The 22,840-nt window shown below is 45.3% G+C and overlaps 1 long non-coding RNA gene across 3 annotated transcripts in view; it reads right to left on the bottom strand.

Annotated features, from left to right (window-relative positions):
* The window catches only part of LOC141112157 (uncharacterized), a 31,274-nt gene that overhangs the window by 4,466 nt on the left and 3,968 nt on the right, over positions 1-22,840 (bottom strand). The window contains exons 1-4 of one of the 3 annotated variants that reach the window (XR_012236534.1): positions 13,796-13,810; positions 10,797-10,874; positions 8,682-9,117; positions 8,279-8,513 (exon numbers count right to left, since the gene is read on the bottom strand). This is a non-coding gene — a long non-coding RNA (uncharacterized lncRNA). Of the gene's footprint in view, positions 1-8,278; positions 8,514-8,681; positions 9,118-10,796; positions 10,875-13,795; positions 13,811-22,840 lie in introns of those variants that run through there. The other 2 variants (XR_012236533.1, XR_012236535.1) reach the window with 2 other exon arrangements.

Raw genomic sequence — 22,840 nt, forward strand, 5'->3', positions numbered from 1 at the left:
GTTTGGTTTCCCGAGATCAGCTGGTCAAATCCTTCCTGTGTCATGACCTATAGTCTGATCAGGAAGAAGACATTACTAATGGAAACGTCTAGGACAAGAAAAGTAAGTGACTGTAGCTTTAATCGAAAGCTTTGATATTTTTGCAAAAAAAGTACATGAATGCTATATTGGTGCATAGGGGAGCTGGAATTTGGAAAAAAGTGTACAAAGGCGAACTTACCCTTTAAAGGGTAACTCCACTTTCGTGGGAAACAAAATTAGCAAAAATGTACGATATTGCAGCTTAGCAATTCTTAGATGTGGTGGCTGTATTAGTTTTCCTTTTTTTAATTTATTTTCACTTGGTGATCTGTCCAGTAAGTCAGTTATTTTTCAACTTCCTTTAACCGCTTGCCGACCGTATCACTTACAGCGGGCAAGTCAGCTTTACTGCACTGGATCACGTGGCGTGATCCAGCACTTCTGGGTTGGGGGCATGCAGGCACACCGCTGGCGGCCCACACCCACTGTGATTATACACAGCGGGAGCTGATTGGTGGGTACCGCAGACTCAATGTCCGCCACCACCTGCTGATCATTCGTTACACAGGCAGAACGGCAGTCTACCTATGTAAACAAGGTAGATTGCTGTTCTGTCAGTAGGGAAGGCATAGATCCTGTGTTTCAACAAAACAGGGACACAAATCAATGCTTTCCCTTAGTGAAAGTGACTCACCCACTGTACAGTGGCTTGCGAAAGTATTCGGCCCCCTTGAACTTTTCAACCTTTTGCCACAATTCAGGCTTCAAACATAAAGATATAACATTTTTATTTTTTGTGAAGAATCACCAACAAGTGGGACACAATTGTGAAGTGGAACGAAATCTTTTGGATTTTTGAAACTTTTTTAACTAATAAAAAAAATGAAAAGTGGGGCGTGCAAAATTATTCGGCCCCCTTGCGTTAATACTTTGTAGAGCCACCTTTTGCTGCGATTACAGCTGAAGTCGCTTGGGGTATGTCTCTATCAGTTTTGCACATCGAGAGACTGAAATTCTTGCCCATTCTTCCTTACAAAACAGCTCGAGCTCAGTGAGGTTGGATGGAGAGCGTTTGTGAACAGCAGTTTTCAGCTCTTTCCACAGATTCTCGATTGGATTCAGGTCTGGACTTTGACTTGGCCATTCTAACACCTGGATACGTTTATTTGTGAACCATTCCTTTGTAGATTTTGCTGTATGTTTGGGATCATTGTCTTGTTGGAAGATAAATCTCTGTCCCAGTTTCAGGTCTTTTGCAGACTCCAACAGGTTTTCATCCAGAATGGTCCTGTATTTGGCTGCATCCATCTTCCCCTCAATTTTAACCATCTTCCCTGTCCCTGCTGAAGAAAAGCAGGCCCAAACCATGATGCTGCCACCACCATGTTTGACAGTGGGGATGGTGTGTTGAGTGTAATGAGCTGTGTTGCTTTTACGCCAAACATATCGTTTTGCATTGTGGCCAAAAAGTTCGATTTTGGTTTCATCGGACCAGAGCACCTTCTTCCACATGTTTGGTGTGTCTCCCAGGTGGCTTGTGGCAAACTTTAGACAAGACTTTTTATGGATATCTTTGAGAAATGGCTTTCTTCTTGCCACTTGGCTGCATCTCTGATCAGTCTTCTCCTTGTCTGAGCTGAAAGTTTAGAGGGACAGCCAGGTCTTGGTAGATTTGCAGTGGTCTGATACTCCTTCCATTTCAAAATGATGGCTTGCACAGTGCTCCTTGGGATGGTTAAAGCTTGGGAAATCTTTTTGTATCCAAATCCGGCTTTAAACTTCTCCACAACAGTATTACGGACCTGCCTGGTGTGTTCCTTGGTCTTCATGATGCTCTCTGCGCTTTCAACAGAACCCTGAGACTATCACAGAGCAGGTGCATTTATACAGAGACTTGATTACACACAGGTGGATTCTATTTATCACCATCAGTCATTTAGGACAACATTGGATCATTCAGAGATCCTCGCTGAACTTCTGGAGTGAGTTTGCTGCACTGAAAGTAAAGGGGCCGGATAATTTTGCACACACCACTTTTCAGTTTTTTAATTGCTAAAAAAGTTTAAAATATCCAATAGATTTCATTCCACTGCACAATTGTGTCCCACTTGTTGGTGATTCTTCACAAAAAATTAAAATTTTATATCTTTATGTTTGAAGCCTGAAATGTGGCAAAAGGTTGAAAAGTTCAAGGGGGCCGAATACTTTCGCAAGCCACTGTACACAAGCACTGGCTAGGAACACATTTAACCCTTTGATTGTCCCTGATGTTATCCTCTTCCTAGCCAGTGTCAGTACAGTGAGAGTGCTTTTTTTTTTTAATCAATTAAAAAAAAATCAGTATATGCTTATTGGTATTTCTTCCCAAAAATATGTAGCAGAATACATATTGAGCTAAATTGATTACATTTTTTTTTAATTGGATGTGTTTTATAGCAGAAAGTAAAAAATGTTTTTTTTTTCAAAATTGCCGTTTTTTTTTTTTTTCTTTATAGCGCAAAAAATAAAAACCGCAGAGGCAGGGTGGATTTGATTTAAATCACTAGTAAAAAGGCTTGATTTAAATCAACTCGACACACCCCCTCCACACAGGAACAGAGCTGAAGCTGTTAACCGCTTACCGACCGGCTCACGCCTGATATACGACGGCAGAAGGACACGTACAGGCAGATTAACGTACCTGTACGTTGCCCTTTAAGAAGCGGTTTGTGCGCGCGCACGCCGCGATCTCCGTGAGTGTGATTGCGGGTCCCGCGGACTCGATGTCCACAGGGATACTCGCAAGCGTCTCACGCAGAGGAAGAATGGGGAAATGCTAATGTAAACAAGCATTTCCCCGTTCTGCCTAGTGACACTGACACTGATCACAGCTCCCCTCCCTGATCAGTGTCATGTCACACATGGCCCCTCCCCCCCACAGTTAGAATCACTCCCTAGGACACACTTAACCCCTACAGCGCCACCTAGTGGTTAACCCCTTCACTGCCAGTCACATTTACACAGTAATCAATGCATTTTTAATTGCACTGATCGCTGTATAAATGTGAATGGTCCCAAAAGTGTCCGTTCTGTCCGCCATAATGTCGCAGTCACGATAAAAATCACTGATTGCCGCCATTACTAGTAAAAAAAAATTATTAATAAAAATGCCATAAAACTATCCCCTATTTTGTAGATGCTATAACTTTTGCGCAAACCAATCAATAAACGCTTATTGCGACTTTTTTTTTTTACCAAAAATATGTAGAAGAATACGTATCAGCCTACACTGAGGAAAAAAAAATGTTTTTTTATATATTTTTGGGGGGATATTTATTATAGCAAAAAGTAAAATAATAATGAGCTTTTTTCAAAATTGTCGCTATTTTTTTGTTTATAGCGCAAAAAATAATAACCGCAGAGGTGATAAAATACCACCAAAAGAAAGCTCTATTTGTGGGGAAAAAAGGACGTCAATTTTGTTTGGGAGCCACGTCGCACCACCGCGCAATTGTCAGTTAAAGCGACACACACAAAAAGTGCTCTGGTCTTTGGGCAGCCAAATGGTCCGGGGCTTAAGTGGTTAATCATAGATTGATCCCTCCCCTGTCACCTTTTTTCGATTGGTGTCAGAAAAACCTGTCATAATGGACTTATGCTGATAGCAGAGGAACAAGACAGCATAGAGAAATGACACTTGGAGAGAGGTAATTAAAAACTTTAGGAATATGTGCTTTGTTCAGATTTTATATCTGAGGTTTACAACCACTTTTAAGGAATAAAGTGGTGTCTTCTCTCCACTTCTCTCCAGCCAGTAAAAGAGCAGCAGCAGAATGATGAGATAATCCTTCTGCTTACTCTGATCTCTCCTACTTTCAGCATGTCCCTTATCAACACAATCCACAGGCAAGTCCTGCCAATCCCTTTTCCAGTGTAACTTGAAACATAACCTCCTGCACTTTGGTGTGGTGCTCAGGGGTAAGATGGACTCTCCTCTCAGCTTTGATCTTGCAAGTATAGAGCACACACTTCTTGCTGCCCTCTTAGGACTGTCAGTATCCTTGCACAAACTACAAAACAGGGGGCACACTGACCTAGTGCATGTTCATAACAAAATCTTTATTAAAAAAAGTAAAATAAATGGTTACTCGCAAACAAGTGTTTGACACAAGCAGGTCTAAAGACACAGACAAGACCGCCTCCAATACACCATAATCAGCTGATGGCATGGGAAGACCTCTAAACCTCCATAGGTGGCTAACGTGTTTCGAGGGTTAGGCCTAGAGGTTAGACATGCTTGTGTCAAACGCATGTTTGTGAGTACTCACTTGTTTTTCTTTAAAGAGGGAGTCCACCTGAAAAAAAATTATTAAAAGCCAGCAGCTACAAATACTGCAGCTGCTGACTTTTAATAAACGAACACTTACCTGTCCTGGAGTCCAGCGATGTCGGCAGCCAAAGCCGATCAATAGCTCAGCTCTCGGCTGCTGCCGCCGCCATTCTCGGTGAGGGAATAAGGAAGTGAAGTGTTGCGGCTTCACTTCCCGGCTCCCTACTGCGCATGCGCGAGTCGCGCTATGCGTCCTAAGTGGTCCCCGCTATCTCCTGGGACCTGTGTGTTTCCCAGGAGACAGCGGGGGGGGGGGTTCGGGAGGGGGCGTGACTCCCACGGGAGTCTATTCCCGGAAGTGGGTGCAGATACCTGTCTAATACAGGTATCTGCACCCCCCTCCCCCCTGAAAGGTGCCAATTGTGGCACCGGAGGGGGGGAGGAATCAGATGAGCGGAAGTTCCACTTTTGTTTTTTTTTTTTTATTATAATAATGCACTAGTTCGTGCGTCCTCTGTTTTGTTGTTTTGTAGTTTGTGCAAGGATACTGACAATCCCTTTTTGAGTCCGAGCTCTGCTGTACAGGGGCAGGCAAGAAGCCAATTCCAAATCAAATTCAGGTGTTTTCATTGGTTGCATTTAAAAAATATATATACATTTTTCCTTAATGAATACAGAGCTATGCAAATCTATGTATTTATATCTGCTTGGAGTTACTGTAAGAAATCTGCAGGCTTTTGAATCAATTTGTAAGCATTTTGTTTCACACAGAGCTCTGACTACACAAATTTGCTATTATACACAGTAAGGGCTCATTGAGGCTGGGTTCACACTGGTGTGATGCGGGAAACCCTGCGATTCCTGTGTGGGTTCCCGTATCACACCTGAATTGCAGACGGTTCACACTGACATCTGCGAACCGCTGCGGGTGTAAATGTAAAGTTAATGACACCCCCAGATCGGTTCGCAGATCGCAGTGCAAACTGTGAAACGGTACAGGAATCGGATTACATGGGTGTGGACACCCATGCGATCCGATCCAATTTCAAGCGCGTACCAAAAAAAGGTCCTGCACCATTTTGGTGGGAATGTGATGCGATTTCAGCATTACAGTTTGTATGGCTGAATTTGCAGCTCACAGACATCGCATGTGATGTGCACAGCAATGTGATCGCACCGTGTGAACCCAGCCTTAAGACCCCATACACACTATTCAATTTTCTGCAGATTTTTGTCTTCAGATTTACCAAAACCGTGTAATGCAAGGGCCTGCCTGATTGCATACAAATTGAAACTCTTAAGGTTTGACCTCATATTACATGGTTTTGGTAAATCTGATGAAAAAATCTGCAGAAAATCTAATAGTGTGTATGGGGCCTAAGGCTCGGTTCACACAGGAACAGGCTGCAGATCACACAGGAGCGCTGTGCATCCCTGTTCCGTCATTTCAGGGACGAATTACTTATCTCCGTTGTGCCTGCGGAGCACACTGCACAAAAACGCTGTGCGTCTTTGGCTCCGTTTCAGGGCCAAATTCAGGCATGCGTTTCTGTGCAGTGTGCTCCGCAGTTGCAACGGAGATATGTGAACCGGCTTTATAGAGAGCCAGTCACATTCTCCTGCTATGCGAATTGGATGCGGTGAAACTTGCATCCAATTCGCGTAGGTGTGAACCCGGCCTTACACTGCATCCTGAATGCCTTGTGTTTTTATTTTTGACAGCTAAACAGCCTTTTGCAATGGGAATATTGCATCACAATTGCGAACCTAGCATTTGCGGCCCCATCCTTTTGAAAAGCCCATGTTTAGCAGCGGAGGTCTCTGCTGAACACGACATGGGGGGGGGTCATTTTTTGCTGCTTCATGTGTACACCCTCGTCTGCCTTTACAAGTGAAGCAAGGAGAGGGTGTTAAAAATGTGGCTCAACTGCCTATTTGCACCACCCCCTCAACCGCAATCCTTATATGAGACTGCAGCATACCAAACACCGCATGGTTTAAATAAAGACCATTACAATTGGAACTTTCCTTATAACTCGGGGTATGTGTTGTAGATTGTATTGTTCTTTCCATCATAAATACAGATTACATCATTTTGCTATTAAAGTGAATTGATTTTATTTTTTATTTCTCTAAGAGCGCACGCCAAGATGGATCTATGTGACCGCTGTGTCCTCTGGGAGTTGCAGGCCTCTGTCTAGTGACGGGGACATTTCCCAAGGTCAGTAGCCTCGTGCCGCTTCCGCCCCCTTTCCGTGGAATATTAACAGAAACCTTCACAAGGGAGGGGTAGGGGGCTGCATGCTGCGACTATTAGAATGAGGGTGTATGAATGAATGCCTGCCAAGCTCTCGCACAGCAGAGACAACCAGTAAATTATAGCATATGTATGGGAGCTCTGTGGGGGGGGGGATTGAGGGGGTGAGTATGAACAGATGTATGGAGGATATGATTCTCTTTCACACTCTATAAGATGCAGTTCTGCACTGACCACAGACGTATTCGTAGAGAGCTGCAGCTTAGTCCTATGGGATAATCATGACTCAGCCTTTCCAGGAAACAGGTGTGCGACTTATAGCGCCTTCGTAGAGCAGAGCTTACGCTTACGGGGAAGTCGTATTTTTGCCTTAGTCTTGTGACCTTCGTCTTGCTTGCAACCGCCCTTCTTATCATAATTGTGCAATGAGGAAATTGAAACGTATTTCAAAGCCCATGGGGCTTGAGGTTTTTTTTTTTTTTTTTGATTGGTTGATAGACTGACTTGCGTTTATTTTCAACCAGACAGACTTGGGGGGTTATTTACTAAAGGCAAATCCACTTTGCACTGCAAGTGCACTTGGAAGTGCAGTCGCTGTAGATCCGAGAGGGACATGCAAGGAAAATAAAATACAGCATTTTTGCTTGTACATGATTGGATGATAAAATCAGCAGAGCTTCCCCTCATTTCAGATCTTCCACTCAGATCTACAGCGACTGCATCTCCAGGTGCACTTGTAATACAAAGTGGAGTTGCCTTTAGTAAATCAACCCCAATGTAACTTTGCTTAGTATTGACGTGGGACGTAATATCCAAAGGCTTATACAACAAAAAAGACGGTTTCACCATATCAGATTGAAACAGTGCAGTAGCCACATCCCTGAGATATAGTTAAAAGAAAGAAACATCCCCCTTCAATGGGACTTTAAAGGCCACATACACTGATACAATATGAAAAATAGTTTATTGAGTACACATAAAAGTCTACGATCAGAACAGAATGATCGATATTAAAAAACATAAAAATTGATACAAACTGTACATACATGTGAGAAAAAATCAACAACAACAAAAAACAGCAATTTACATGAAAAAATAGATGATAATACTTCCCCCGGGTACCGGGGATTAACTTACTGGAGAGTATTATCTCTTTGTCATATATTTTCATGTAAATTGCTGTTTTTTGTTTTTGTTGCTTTTTTCTCACATGTATGTACATTTTGATAAAATTTTGATGTTTTTTTAATATCGATCATTCTGTTTTGATCGTAGACTTTTATGTGTACTCGATACACTGATATAATATAAAAAAAATGTTTATGTGGCCTTTAAAATCCCATTGAAGGGGGATCTTTCTTTCTTTTAACAAAGGCTTATACAAAGCTTTAGAAACCTGATACCCTGCGAAGAGCTTGTTTGCTTTATATTGTATCCTATTTGCATTGTGCTGCGTTTTTCTGTGAAATTCATACGGGTATGTAAAGATAAATCAACTACAAATACGTGATTATGTTACCGAGACATGAAAAAAAAAAAATGTAAAATGTAAAACATGTGTTTTATTTCCTGTATTTGAATCCCTTTTTCGTAGACAGAAAAAATACATTTGATTGGAAAGTGAGTTCTGTATCACTTTTAAAGCATGCTTCCCCCTAAGTTAAACTTTAACGTCCCACTTCTTGACTTACCTTTACCGAAACTGAATTATTGCTCGCCTTCTGGGAAGCCCATGCCTTGTTGGTGATGCGAGGGTTCACTGTTTGGCGCAGGAGGCCGATCGTCCTTGTAAATAGTGCCATGGCTGTAGTCTCAGCAAGTGTCAGGTGCTGCTCTCTATGCCAGTGTCAGGTGTAAAGTCCACTATCCTTCGACAAGGGAGGGGTTTCTTCTCCCAGCTTCCTATTGGTGATCTGTACACCGGTACTGTAATGGTTAAAATGAAACGTTCAGATAAGCACGTACATTGATCTATATATATAGACTAGGGCGGGGATAAAGAAAAGGGTGGGGATCTCGATCAGCCCTTTAAATATGTGTCACCTCCTATAATGTCATTAGTACATACAGTAGAGGGAAACTTTCTGTCCTCACCCCAATCATCTGCTGATATTTCGTAGGATTTCTTCCTTCTGGCACAAGAAGTGTTGTTCTTCTTCTGCAGGTTCCCTTGCTGCGAAGTGCTGGTGTAGTGTGACAGCTGTGACAGTCCATCAACCTGTCACTCTGGCTGCTGATCAGGATGCCACAGCATTTCTTTGACAGTTTTCTTCTTTCTGTATTATCTTGTTGCATTTTGTCACGTACTTGTTTTTTCTATTCCTGTTCTTGTCTCCTGTCTCATTGTCATTGTGGTTTCTTCCTTATTCTGAACTTCATGTGCCTGGGCTTGCTCGATCCCTCCTCCTCATACCAGCACTTAGAGGGGTCTGGTTCTTGCCACGCTTTGTTGATAGGAGCTTCCTCTTTAGCAGCAATCTGCTACATTGCGCTAGATGCTGCTTCAGCCTGCAAATGCTTCAGAAGCGGCCTGTAGGAAGTATGATCACAGTAATTATTACCACGCATGCTGCAATCTGGTCATTTGTTTCAATCGGTAAATCAGTCAATCTTTCATTTGTTTTTATTTAGTCAGAAAAATATTAAGTATTGCATATGAATATTTCTTATTTACCACAACATGCTCAAATGTGCTCTTCATCACTCCTGCTAAGTTACTTTAGTGCTATGCAGTGAATAGCCCAGGCAGTTTGATCTCTTTACTCATTGTCTTTATGCAATGCACACTATAATACAGGGATATGCAATTAGCGGACGTCCAGCTGTTGCAGAACTACAAGTCCCATGAGGCATAGCAAGACTCAGCCACAAGCATGACACCCAGAGGCAGAGGCATGATGGGACTTGTAGTTTTGCAACAGCTGGAGGTCCGCTAATTGAATATCCCTGCTATAATAGCTCATTGAATCAGAGGACATGTCCATGTTTTCTCTTGCTAGCTTATGCTTTTATCTGATTTTCAGAAGCTGGCCATATACTGGTCATACGCTATACAGTGTGAATGGACAAATCTCCCACTGCGGCCTTTTGTATTTTGTCAACCGGCCCTGCTGGCTGTCAAAATACCTTAAGCCCCCGTGTTCACATTGGGCCGATTTGGCATGCGATTTGACACGTCAAATCGCACGCCAAATCGGCGGCTATTGCCAGCAATGGCACTGTCTGAATCGGTGCGGTGCCAGCTTTGCTTCGCCAGCTTTGCTGCGCCGCAACAGTTCCCACAAGTAGTTCCCGTACTACTTTTGCCAAATTCGGGGGCGATTTGAATAGGCATCTGTGCATGAACCCGCACAGATGTCTGTCAAATCGACCCCGAAGTCGGACTGCATCGCCAGTTTGAAATCGTGCGAGTTAAGCTGAACTCACACAATTTCTAACCCACCATCAGTGTGAACCCGGGCTAAAGTGTTACTAAACCCAGAAACCTGCATTCACTATATCTGGTCTCCCACAGTACACAGAACATGGAAACTATATTTTTAGTAAATATAAACTGCTAAATACTTTTTCTCATCAGCAGTTAGAGCAACCCTGTGATTTGTATCAGTGTCTGGTTAAAGCTTGTAGGAGGTGTTTTCATTCTCCCCTGATTGTCCTGTAAGACTGCAGGACCCCTGACCCTCTGTCTGGACAGTGCTGATTGGCCCTGTGCTGATCACATGCACTGTCCCAAGAAAAAAAAAACTCTCTAGCAATACACACCAAACTGGGCATGTGCAGCTTGTTCCCTAATGCTCTGTTCTATCAGGAGATGGATTGGAGTCAATGGAAGAAGAGGAGGATCAGAGAGACAGGATCACATAGCCTTTATACACAATGCAAAAGATTAACCCCTTAGGTTCCACAGTATAACAAGCATGCTTTACTGTATATCTCCTAATCCTTAGCTCTTTCACCTTAAATAAATAAATATAAAAATATACACACACACTGTTTTATTTTTGAGGTGGGGGGGGGGGGGATTTTGGGTGAGTTGCCACACTTTTTTTTCCAGGACTGCTGCCACTCTTCCTACCATCACTTATCCCGTTCCCCCACCACTGCTGCCACTCATCCCATCCCATCCCACCACCACTGATCCCATTACAGGTTTCGGAGCAATATGATAAAATAACATAAAATACTAATGATTAGAGGTCTCCAACTAACCTTATAACAGTTGTGGTGCACCCCTCACCATTGCAGCTCCCCCTTTATTTTATGATGGATTTAGATAAATCATGGGTTCTGTGAAGACAAACACAATCAGCGTGTGAGAGATTACAGATAAATAGATATATAGTTCTTTTGCAGCACTTCCTTCTCCTATAGATCACTATGAATATTCTGCAAGCAATGTGTTATCTAGACACAATTCCAAAAACTACACAGTTCCAAAAAATTAGACTGCATCCTGAGTGCTACATAGTACATTAAAGTTGAACTAAACCCTTTTGATCCTTTCCAGCCGACGATGGTGTCACCTTGGCCTTTGTTTGATCTGCAGTTGCCATGATGCTGTACAAGTGATCAGTGATCAGACACCGGTCATTGGTTTTAGTTTCATTTTACCATGCAATGCAGCAGCCCATTCATTATAAATGAGCGGCCGCCAACACACCGCAATGGAATAAATAATTTACATTTTGTGTTGCTCTCTATAGTGCGTTGGGGTGCCATTCATTATGAATCATAGAGCACCACACATAGAATAGGCTCAGTGCTTTGCCACAAAACAAAAGGTGGCCACACATGTAAAATCTGATTGTACAATTTCTGTACAATACCCATAATACTTACGTACAGGGCTGTAGATAATTTTTTGCTCGGGGGGGGGGGGGGTTCAGCAGCAGGTACTAAGTAAAACATTTTTAAACAAAACAAATTGTGCCAAATTCATAAAGACTGGAAAAAGGAAAAGCTATGTGTTGCTCATAGTAAGCAATCGCATTCTTAATTCTATTTTCTCAGATCCTCTTGAAAATCGAACCGGATTTCAGTTTCGCTTTCTTCCAGTTTCTATGAACGTTGCCCAGTGTGGTTGGCTATTGTTAGGGTGACCACATTTCCAAACTGCCATTCAGGGACCCCCCCCGGGGGTTAGGTTGGGGGATGGGAGAATGTAGGTTGACTGGAAATGATTTGTAGGGCGAATGGCTGGTGTGAGCACTTAAATCATCCCAACACCATGCTTGATATGCATAGCTTCCAACTGTCCCTGATTTCGAGGGACTGTCCCTGATTTGGAGCAATGTCCCTCTGTCCCTTTTCCCCCTCATTTGTCCCTCATTTTGGTCTGATCTATATAGTTGTATATAAAATGCACTTTTTATCTTTCAAAAAGTGTTTCCCAGTGCTAAACCTTTCATCTGATTTCTAAATTTCTGCATTTGTACATTTTAAAAGCTAATATAAAGGAATAGTAGTGGTAAAAAAAAGTCCTTGTGGATTTAATTAACCTTTTTTTTTGGTTAATTCTCCTTTAAGGGTTTGTGGTAGGGGCGTGTCCTATGCCTACATACATTTTGATAGTAGATGTCCCTCATTCCCATCTCAAAATGTTGGGAGGTATGGATATGGTGTCAGGATGATTGAAGCACATTTTCTTTCTCGGACATCACGGGGCACAGAGCCACAGTAATTACTGATGGGTTATAGGGTACCACTAGGTATTGGACACTGGTCAAACCCTAATCAGGAAGTTCAACCCCCTATATAATATACAAAGAAAGGCTGCGCTGCTGTGAATAAGTGAGTGTGGTCAAAAACCATTTAAATGACCATAACATATACATACACAAATTACCATAAATACGTGACATATAGGATTACTTTTTTTGTATATGTGCAATCAGACATCAAATATGTTGAACAAGGTCCATACAAAAATGTTCCTTTTTTTTAAAAAATGTCTTTCACCAGTAAAAGAATGAAAAGGCATCAATAATATTGATATAAAACAACACTCTTCTGCTGATGTGAAGCATGCACTGTTGTCACCCTGGAGAATGTGATAATAGGGAAATTCCTCCACCAAACAAAACGATCTGCCCCTTACCAGATATTTAGATCTCTTGTTTAAGGAGATCGTATATGCAGGTGGCTGTGTCCCCCAGCCACTGGGTCTTTATCAAAATTAAGGCTCCTAGGGTCTCTACTCAGGGGGTCCGCTGGATGTTAAGCTGGCACTAAAATGTGGCCCCTCCCATCCTCCCGTGGTATGGTTTTGGGGTCTTTAACAAACTCTGAAAGTATGAGCTCCTTATGTGTTTCCAAGAAAGAAAATGGAGGGAAATCGCCCCAGAGGTGTCAAGCAGCAATGGCAAATCCAGTTTCAGTGTGTTTTCCTCATTCTATGTCAGACAGAATAATGTTTGTAAAGTGAAACATCCGTTTGCAGGATACATGATGCCAAGTGGAACTGATTCCAGATGTTAAGTTTCTTTTTAAGTAGTCTCTGGATGCTAAAGAATCTGAATCGGAGCTCCCTGCCCCTGCAGGGGTATGAGCGTGTGATGTCTGCCTTTAATCGCTCCGATCCCACCGGTACCAGTATCCTTCCACTTAACCCAGTGCAGATGAACCACTCGTTGAGGAGGGGAGGGGGACTCACTGCCCCTTACTGCAGCACATAGCCAAACCCCTATATAATCCCTCCCCCTCCAGGGATGCCTCAGTTTTTACACCAGTGTCTTAGGTGTTGGACGTGTAAAGATGTGCTGTGCTGAATCTCCAAAGGGAATATCCTGATATCCTATAATGGGCAAGCCAGGCGAACCGGATCCATTCAAAGTGTCCTTTCATGGCCAAATTGGATGGTACCTGGGCCTCGTGTCCGAAGAAACGAGGTTTTACCTGTAACGCTTCTCTTTTTAGAGAGCTGGACCCCGCAGATCAGAAAATGGCTTTAAACCTCCTAATTTCTGGCTGGGTGCTTTACAGGGCCAGAACTGTGGATCCCCCTATTCGTAGGGGGCCCCAGTCTCTGACTTTTTTTCAAACGGAGCCCACCGTGAGAGGTAAAGATTGGGTCTGTGTAGACAGAATCCTGCGGCTGGATAAGGTAAGAGGAGATTCCACAGAATTTTTTAATTCTAGTGGGTTTTCTCCTTTAAGGTAAATGCATGCTATGCCTATTGTGACCACCGGGGGCTGCCAAGAGCACATACCTTCTCATGCTGTTTTCTGTCTCAGCGTTCGGCGCTGCACAGGCTCTTCCGACCGGCTCCAGGTAGGATGGATGGGGGGTTTTCTCATCTGAGATTTTTCCCCCAAGGCTAGGGGGAGGCTACAGGTGTGCTGTAAGGCGGTTTTACACCGCACTGTCACCGCCGCCAGGCCGCCATTGCAATGCAGGCCCCATCACTGCCGGCCTCCTCCTTCTTCCTCCACCCCCAGCCTTCCTCCATGCTTGTCCAGGAAGGGTCGGCTCGCGCAGGAAGCGCTCGTTTTTCGAAAACGAGGTGGGGGGGCGTCAGCTCAGCGTGCTCAGACGCCCACAGTGCCAGAAAGCATGGCTATTTAAAGCACACTTTACAGGTGCTCTGAGCCTTGGAGGGACACAGAGCAGACACAGGCATTCTCCTAGGCTGCATTTACTAAGGTAACACCAGACTGGGCATTTGGTAGCAAGGCTTTGCTGGACTACATCGCTCAGCAGTCAGTGTTCATTTTTTTTTGGATACCTCACACCTTGTTGCTTTGCACTATGGGTAGAAGAGGTTCAAGTACCCCCAGAACCAGAGACACTAGGGGATCTCGGTCAGGTTCTGAGGACCCCCTGTCTGCTACACCCTCCCCCCCGAGGGGCCAGGGACGGCTAGTCAGGGAGAGCCATTGGGGTCAGGGGCTACACCTGCTTCCGGCACTTCAGCCCCTGTATACATTACACAAGAGGTTTTTTCCTCAACCATTATGGCCGAGATTACTTCTTCACTCAGTGGAAGAAAACGTACTAGGCCTTCCTCTGTTTCCCAAGACCCTCAGACAGAGGAGCTCTGGGATAAAGGAGATGAATCCCCTTCAGAGGATCAGGATGGGACGGATGATTCCTCTTCGGAGGAATCGGGTGGAGAGGGACCCTCTTCGACTTCCCAAGAGGAGAAAGTCTTAGTACAGATCCTTACTGGATTGGTCCGTTCCACATTTAAGTTGCCCGTACCTGAATGGGTAGAAGAGGTTCAAGTACCCCCAGAACCAGAGACACTAGGGGATCTCGGTCAGGTTCTGAGGACCCCCTGTCTGCTACACCCTCCCCCCCGAGGGGCCAGGGACGGCTAGTCAGGGAGAGCCATTGGGGTCAGGGGCTACACCTGCTTCCGGCACTTCAGCCCCTGTATACATTACACAAGAGGTTTTTTCCTCAACCATTATGGCCGAGATTACTTCTTCACTCAGTGGAAGAAAACGTACTAGGCCTTCCTCTGTTTCCCAAGACCCTCAGACAGAGGAGCTCTGGGATAAAGGAGATGAATCCCCTTCAGAGGATCAGGATGGGACGGATGATTCCTCTTCGGAGGAATCGGGTGGAGAGGGACCCTCTTCGACTTCCCAAGAGGAGAAAGTCTTAGTACAGATCCTTACTGGATTGGTCCGTTCCACATTTAAGTTGCCCGTACCTGAATCTGTTAAGGAATCTTCATCTTCTTTGGGGTCGCTGAAACCTTCTCAAACAGCACATGCTTTTCCTGTTCATAATTTACTTGAAAAGCTCCTTTATTCTGAGTGGGATCACCCAGTTAAGCGATTTCTTCCGCCGAAAAAGTTTTCAACACTTTATCCTATGGAAGAAACATTTATTAAGATGTGGGGAATGCCGGCCATTGATGCGGCCATTTCCTCTATAAATAGTAGTCTGACTTGTCCTGTAGACAACGCTCAGATGCTCAGGGATCCTGTGGATAAAAAGATGGAATCCTTATTAAAAGATGTTTTTTCCTTAGCAGGATCAGTGGCCCAACCTGCAGTAGCAGCGATTGCAGTCTGTCAATACTTAACCTCCCTGGTGGTATGATTATTTCGGATTTTAGGTGCTGAAAGCGGTACAACTATTTTGCATGGAAATTTGGCGTTTTATATTGTAGGTCTGTAATTATTAACAATAACACACTTAAATCTGTCCATACAAGAGTCTAGTAGATATCCCGGGTATGATAAAGTTTGAAACACAAAAACATAAATTATAATATAATAAATAAAAATAAATAATTTAAAAAAATTAAAAATAATAATAATAAAATAAATTTCCCCACGATTCACTATCACTCAATTCTGCAAGTGTTCTAATTTACTATCGCTGTTTTCTAGCTGGTCTAAAGCCACTTTTGATGTAAAGGGACACTTTTTGGTTGCTATGGACAATCTTCAGTTTCCAGGCAGAAAGAACAGTATATATAACATAAAACTGCATGCAGGGCATAGGACAAAGCACTGGGGACAAAAGGGATGTGAAATAATTTCATACAGTACTGTAATCTGTAAGATTACAGTACTGTATGTGTTATGTTTTTACAATTTTTTGAATTTGCCGCCAGGCTCCGCCCCCGTGCGTCGCGCCGCAGGGAACGGAGCCTGGCACGGAGAGGCTTCGGAGGAGGACGGAGCCCGCAGACACAGCGGGGGACATCGCAGGATCCCGGGGACAAGGTAAGTAAAGCCACACCAGGATCCTGCGATGTAATCCCGAGTGTGGCTCGGGGTTACCGCTAATGGTCCTGAATTTTAACCCCGAGCCACACTCGGGAAAACCGCCAGGGAGGCTACGAGACCATGTTAAGCAGGTCATCAAAGTATTACCTGAACAACAGGCCCAGGGGTTTGCTAACCTTCCAGCGGCCTTATGTTATGTTGTTGACGCCATCAGAGATTCTATCATGCAAACCTCTCGCCTTTCACTTGGGTTGGTGCATATGCATAGAATCTTATGGTTGAAAAATTGGTCAGCCGAAGCACCATGTAAGAAGCTCTTGGCTGGGTTTCATTTTCATGGTGCAAGGTTGTTTGGAGAAGACTTGGATAACTATATCAAGAGAATCTCTTGTGGGAAAAGCACTCTCTTACCTGTTAAGAAGAAGAGTAAGCGTCCCTCTTTCAAACGGACTCTTTCCCCAGCGCCAAGAGCATCAGCCTCCAGGCAGTCACGACGGCCTCCTCCGTCTGGGGCAAGAAACAAGAGTCAACCCCAGGGACAAAAGAAGTCCTGGGGGAAGAAGTCTTCTAGACAAGACACTAAGACCTCTTCATGAAGGGGTGCCCCCGCTCGCTCGAGTGGGGGGAAGACTGCTGCAGTTCTCAAGGCTCTGGCAGGAGGACTTCCAGGACAGATGGGTAATCTCCACGGTAACCTTAGGGTACAGGCTGGAGTTCCAAGAATTTTCCTCTCCTCGTTTCCTCAGATCAAGTGTTCCCAGGGACCCAGAGAAAAAGCAGTCGCTCCTTCTAGCGTTAGAGCGACTTTTGTCGCAAGAGGTCATTATGGTGGTTCCCACAAAGGATCAAGGATTGGGCTTCTATTCCAACCTTTTTAAGGTCCAAAAACCAAATGGGGATGTCAGACCCATTCTGGATTTAAGGGATCTGAATCGATTCCTAAGGATTCAGTCCTTCCGCATGGAATCAATTCGGACAGTAGTCTCCATCCTGCAGGGAGGAGAATTTTTGGCATCGATAGACATCAGAGATGCATATCTACAAGTGCCCATTTTTCCTGCTCATCAGAAGTTTCTACGCTTCGAGTTAGGAGGGCGCCATTTCCAGTTTGTGGCTCTGCCCTTCGGGATAGCCACTGCACCTCGAGTGTTCACAAAGATCTTGGCTCCTCCTCTGGCCAGATTAAGGGCTCAGGGTATAACTGTTATAGCATACCTAGACGACCTGCTCTTGATAGACCGGTCGGTAGCCTCCTTGAACGGGAACTTGAGGACCACGGTCAAGTATCTGGAACACCTAGGTTGGATCCTCAACCTAGAAAAGTCTTTCCTAAAACCAGTAAGAAGACTGGAGTATTTGGGTCTGATCATAGATACAAGCCAGGAGAAAGTTTTTCTTCCTCAGGCAAAGATTACTGCTTTAAGGGAACTGATTCTGACAGTCAGGACCAAGAAGGGTCCTTCTGTCCGCCTTTGTATGAGGCTGCTGGGGAAGATGGTGTCTTCATTCGAAGCAGTTCCCTATGCTCGGTTCCATTCAAGACTACTGCAACACAGTATTTTGTCGGCCTGGAACAAGAAGGTTCAGGCATTAGACTTTCCGATACACCTATTTCATGCGGTGCGTCAGACCCTCAATTGGTGGCTCATACCCGAAAACCTGCAGAAGGGAAAATCCTTTCTACCGGTTACCTGGACGGTGGTAACAACAGATGCCAGTCTGTCAGGTTGGGGAGCAGTTCTGGAACATTCTGCGATCCAGGGGCTATGGTCCAAGACCGAGAGGACCTTACCCATCAATAATCTGGAGATCCGGGCGGTAGCCCTAAAAGCCTGGAATATCAGGCTACAGGGTTGCCCGGTCAGGATCCAGTCCGACAATGCCACAGCAGTGGCTTATGTCAATCATCAGGGAGGCACCCGGAGCCGAGCTGCTCAAAAGGAGGTGAACCAGATCTTAGTCTGGGCAGAAATGCATGTGCCATGCATATCGGCAGTTTTCATTCCAGGGACAGAGAACTGGCAGGCGGACTATCTAAGTCGCCAGCAGTTACTCCCAGGGGAATGGTCTCTGCACCCCGTCTTTTGGACCATATGCCAAAGATGGGGGGTCCCAGATGTAGATCTCTTTGCATCCCGATTCAACAAAAATATAGACTGATTTGTGGCAAGGACGAGGGATCCTCTTGCATGCGGGACGGATGCATTGGTGATTCCGTGGCATCGGTTCTCACTGATTTATGCATTCCCGCCTATTCTGCTACTGCCACGACTCCTTCGCAGGATCAGGCAGGAAAGGAAGTCAGTACTTCTGGTGGCCCCCACTTGGCCCAGAAGGACTTGGTATGCAGAAATAGTAAGGATGACGGTGGGTTCCCCGTGGACCCTACCGGTACGCCCAGACCTGTTATCTCAAGGTCCAGTGTTCCATCCTGCCTTACAAATGCTAAATTTGACGGTTTGGCTATTGAGACCCACGTTCTGAAGAGTCGTGGGCTTTCAGGTCCTGTGATATCTACCTTGATCAATGCAAGGAAGCCAGCTTCCAGAATGATTTATCAGAGTCTGGAAAGCTTATGTATCCAGGTGTGAATCCAGAGGTTGGCATCCCAGAAAATATGTGATAGGTAGAATTCTTGATTTTCTACAGGATAGGATTAGAGATGAAGCTTGAGTACCATCAAGGGCCAGGTCTCGGCTTTATCAGTATTGTTTCAACGGCCACTTGCTTCGCATTCTTTGGTCCGAAACTTTATGCAGGGGGTGATGCGTCTTAATCCTCCGGTTAAAGCGCCCCTAAACCCCTGGGACTTGAACTTGGTTCTGTCGGTGTTACAGAAACAGCCTTTTGAACCAATACGTCAGATTCCTTTGGTCTTGCTAACAAGGAAACTAATTTTTCTGGTAGCCATCTCTTCTGCTAGAAGAGTATCAGAATTAGCAGCTCTTTCCTGTAAAGAGCCTTATTTGTTTGTACACAAGGATAGAGTGGTATTGCGCCCTCATCCTAGTTTTTTACTGAAGGTTTCAGATTTTCATCTAAACCAAGATATTGTTCTGCCTTCCTTTTTTCCAGATCCCTGTTCTTCGGAAGAGAGATCTCTACATTCTTTGGATGTAGTAAGAGCAGTCAAAACCTATCTGGAAGCAATTGCTCAAATTCGCAAAACGGATGTTTTGTTCGTGCTGCCAGAGGGTCCCAATAGAGGACAGGCAGCGTCAAAAGCTACCATTTCTAAATGGATTTTACAATTGATTATTCAAGCTTACGGTTTGAAACAGAAGATTCCTCCGTTTCAGATCAAGACACATTCCACAAGGGCTATTGCTGCTTCTTGGGCAGTGCATCAACAGGCCTCTATGGCTCAGATCTGCAAGGCCGCAACCTGGTCTTCAGTCCATACATTCACCAGATTCTATCAGGTAGATGTGAGAAGGCATGAGGATATCGCCTTTGGGCGTAGTGTGCTGCAGACAGCGGTACAGGGTCCTCAGGTCTGATTGCACCCTACTTGGTTGTGATTCCCCCCCCCTCAGTTGGCATTGCTTTGGGACATCCCATCAGTTATTACCGTGGCTCTGTGTCCCGTGATGTCCGAGAAAGAAAATAGGATTTTTTATAACAGCTTACCTGTAAAATCCTTTTCTTTCGATGGACATCACGGGACACAGAGGTCCCGCCCCTCTTCTAATACACTTATATTGCTTTGCTACAAAACTGAGGTATCCCTGGAAGGGGAGGGATTATATAGGGGGTTGAACTTCCTGATTAGGGTGTGACCAGTGTCCAATACCTAGTGGTACCTACATAACACATCGGTTATTACTGTGGCTCTGTGTCCCGTGATGTCCATCGAAAGAAAAGGATTTTACAGGTAAGCTGTTATAAAAAATCCTATTTTTTCTATTACTACATTATAACATATAATGAAATCGTTCAACTCACCATAATGCAGAATCAGTGGGAACCCTGAGCAGGTCACTTGCCACCAGATGCAGCTTGCCACTTGCCCACGTCGCTTGCCACCAGATGCAGCTTGGCACTTGCCATCGTCACTTGCCACTTGCAACTGTTGCCTGCTGCCAGATGCAGTGTGTCACTTGTCACATGCCACCTGCAGCCTGCTCACTGTGCAGTGTCGCTTGCCACCACAGCCTTCCCACCTTAGAGCGTCGCTTGCCACTGCAGCCTGCTCACCTTAGAGCGTCGCTTGCCACTGCAGCCTGCTCACCTTAGAGTGTTGCTTGCCACCGCTGCTTGCCCACCTTAGAGTGTCGCTTGCCACCGCAGCCTGTCCACCTTAGAGTGTCACTTGCCACCGCAGCCTGCCACCAGTCTAACACACTAGTGCCCTGGCCTCCCAGGGAAGGTGTAACACCCCCCCACCACTGTGGCTCCTCCCAGTGGCAGTGTGGCACAGGGGTTGGGGAGTTCCCTGCTTTAAAGCATGCTGGTGCCTGGAGATGATAGAGGAGGTTTGTGCCGGTGGACGTCCATGGTGAAGGGGGAGCCGGCCCGGAGATGATAGAGGAGGTGGGTGCAGCGGGCATCCGTGGTGGAGGTGGAGCCAGCCGTGCGGACAGCACTAGGCGCGGAGGGGGAGGAAGTTAACTCCTCCTCCGCTTTGAATGTAGGGCAGGGAGTCCCGGCCATGACGTCACTGGTTGTTAGATGCCAGGCGGCTGTAGCAATCACTGGCCTGGCCAGTAGAAGAGTCTCTCAGGTGATGGTGGAGGCGGAGCAAGCACCAGCGCTATGGCGGGGTTTGCTCCTCTGTCAGCTTCATTCCGGGAAACTGTATTGTCCCGGAATGAAGGTGCCCGGGACCTGGGACAGACCTGTCGATTTCGGTACTGTCCTGGGCAATCCGGGACATGTGGTCACCCTAGCTATTGTCCAGTCTAAAACCTGGTACTGGCTGAACGAAAAAAAAAACTGACAGATCAATGTACTAAACACACTCGGTGTTAGTACAGCGATCTCCTCGCTGTGCTATTATGTTCTGACAGGGGACTGCCGACTGTCCCCCCCCAGACCACAGCGGTCAGTGCTCTCTGCCATTGGACTGCCTATAACAGGGTGGTGCACTGTAATAGGGTAGGGTGTAATAGGGTGGGTAGGTGCAAAGGGCACCATCTTGTGGAAGGCAGCACACTCACTAATTTTGTGTTAACCCGGGATACTAGACAAAAGAAGTGGTACTGTGCAGAGTCCATACATACAGAATGTACCTATAAACTTTTGAGCTTGAGAATGAGGGGCATGACAGGGAAGCAGTGTCCTGTGGCACGTGCAGCCCGCCTCTGCAAAAAAGTGGGTGTGGCCAAACATGATAGTGGGAGGGTCTTAAGGAACATGGCTAAACAAAACCTGGGCTTCCTTGTACCTATAAATATGCCGAGGCTGAGTCTTCCATAATTGCTGTTGTGTTAGCCTATTAGGCCCTGACTGTTCACATGTAGCAATTTGGGATCGTGGGCAGAATCCCTGTAAAACTGTCCGCAATTCCAAATCACACTGTAATGCTGGCAAAACACAGCACATGTGTTTGTGTTCCATTCATTTTTAGTGGAACAATCACAGCAAAAAAGACACCACATTGTGGTGCCAGTAAAAAATGAGTGGAACACAAACACATGGGCTTCGTTGGGCCAGCATTGCAGTGCGATTTGGAATCACAGCAATATTCTGCCCACGATCCAAAATCGCTACATGTGCCTAACAAGCTAACACAACAGCAATTATAGAAGACTCAGTCCAGCGCCTCAATCACCAACTTTGCCAGCAGTTGCCACAATCTCAGATACCAGTAGAATGACAGGAATAAATTCTGCAGAACTGCAGTTCTAATCTAGCCTGACTGAGGAGGAAACAAGGGAAAGAGGGACACACCTGGTGACCCGGGGTGGACTGGGTCAATGGACAGCAGCAGCAGCCAGCACCACTTCAGAACATCATCCACATCCATGTCCACGTGGCAGGCTGGCAGCTAACAGTACCCTTGAGGGTCCAGCTCCTCACCCAAGTGGCACTCAAAGGTATGAAGCGGCACTGCAAGAAGGCAGAGCCAATGAAATCAGAGAGGAACGGTGGGCTAGTAGGCGCCGGCCGCTCCCACTCTGCTCAGTGATTCCTCCTGTCCTGGTGGCTGCAGCTAGACAAGTCAAGAAGACATGATCTCATATAAAGGAGCACTGAGGTGCGGAGGTGGAGCAGCGAGAGCCAGGACCCTCTTTAAAATTTAATGGACCCTGGGCAAACATTTTCACAATCAGTTTACTGCGGCAGATCAGGCGGCGATTGTGATTGGTTGCCAGAAGTTACAGCACACGTTACAGCTCACTGATTAGTTGCTAGAGGTTACTGCACATCATTACTGCTCACTGATTGGCTGCTAGAGGTTACTGCACATTACTGCTCACTGATTGGTAGTGATAGATTACTGCTTATCATAACCGCTCACTGATTGGTTGCTAGAGATTACGGCAGTGTGATAAAATACCAGTCCTCCTGGGATACAATTGAAAAACAAATTCTGTTGATCATGCCCCAGAGAGTAGTGAGTA

This window comes from Aquarana catesbeiana, linkage group LG11 (genome assembly GCF_042186555.1).
Source record: "Aquarana catesbeiana isolate 2022-GZ linkage group LG11, ASM4218655v1, whole genome shotgun sequence".
Taxonomy (NCBI): Eukaryota; Metazoa; Chordata; class Amphibia; order Anura; family Ranidae; genus Aquarana; species Aquarana catesbeiana.